The sequence below is a fragment of the Echinococcus granulosus genome, assembly GCF_000524195.1.
Source record: "Echinococcus granulosus chromosome Unknown EG_S00081, whole genome shotgun sequence".
Taxonomy (NCBI): Eukaryota; Metazoa; Platyhelminthes; class Cestoda; order Cyclophyllidea; family Taeniidae; genus Echinococcus; species Echinococcus granulosus.
This window is the reverse complement of record NW_020170461.1, coordinates 1-1,203: the sequence shown is the minus strand read 5'-3', so window position 1 is coordinate 1,203 and position 1,203 is coordinate 1.

Here is a 1,203-nt window from a genome sequence, read left to right as displayed (position 1 = left end):
GTTGCATCACTCACCACCTAGGTATGTACTCTCATTGCTATTTGCATCGGTTTGTTTATCGCCCTATCCATTTATTTACCTCTCTAGGCATTTCATCAAGTTGTGTATATGCCCTTTCTCAATCCACCGCCCATTCGCTCGTCTTACGCGTGTGAGTAAGCAAACGCTTGATTGCTAAATTTTCCATGTACCTGCGCTGCCATAAAGCCAGAAGCGTAATTGTGGCGGTGCAATTGTAGAAACTCTAGCGACTGCAAGGATACGATCATGGATGCAAAATTTGCTCATACGTGTCTGTCAACTTCCTACATTCGACCACATCAAACTCACCTGAGACAGAATGCGCAAATTCGTCGTTGACGCTTCCACTCGAATGAGTTGCTTCGTTCTACGCCTTGTTTAGGCATTAAAATGGAAACAGCTCGTCAAACATTTAGATTTTGGCAGTAAAGCACAGGCCAAGATTGCAATGTTGTTTGTATAGAGAAGACAAGGGCCATCACTTTGTCTGAAGGCGCCTCAGAACTGCTTTCGCGATGCAGTTCATCGACGTACAAAGTGGAGTTGAAATGGCTTTACTAGTCAGTTTTAAGTTCTACTGCAGCGCATGAACATGAGTAGCGTAGGGACGGCGGTAAAGAACTTGTCTTCCTCAACAGACGGTGGCGAGACAATTACAATGGGTAGGCTAGGTGTTAAATTCTTTTCTTACTTTCTAAATATATAAAGCACCACATCAGTAATATGCAGTTTTCTTAACGCAGTGTTTGTGGCGTCTGATCACCGACTCAATCTACTCTTGGATGCAACAAAAACGGACAGTCTGCAAATACGATTTTAGGGCAAGTATTTGCTCAAATCAACAACTTATAAGAATTTTCAAATCCTGCTTTTCACTGTAGTACACCAAGCAAGCTTTATGCAAAGAAAATGTTTCTGAGGCGTCTGTCAACAGTCAGTAAGCTCGATAAATACTTGATAGTCTTAATTGGCTAGCATAAAAACTTGGGCTATGTTGAGTTTTCAAAAGAAGCAGACTACAAAAGCACATTTGAAATTCAGAAGTCAACACTGGAGCACATGTTGGTATTTTAAAGTGTTATTTTGCATGTTGAATGTACTTTGACCGTTAGTCTGTGAATAATATCCGCCTCTAACGATGAACAAAAAACATCTTCCTAGCCGTTTCGCAAGGCCATTCGT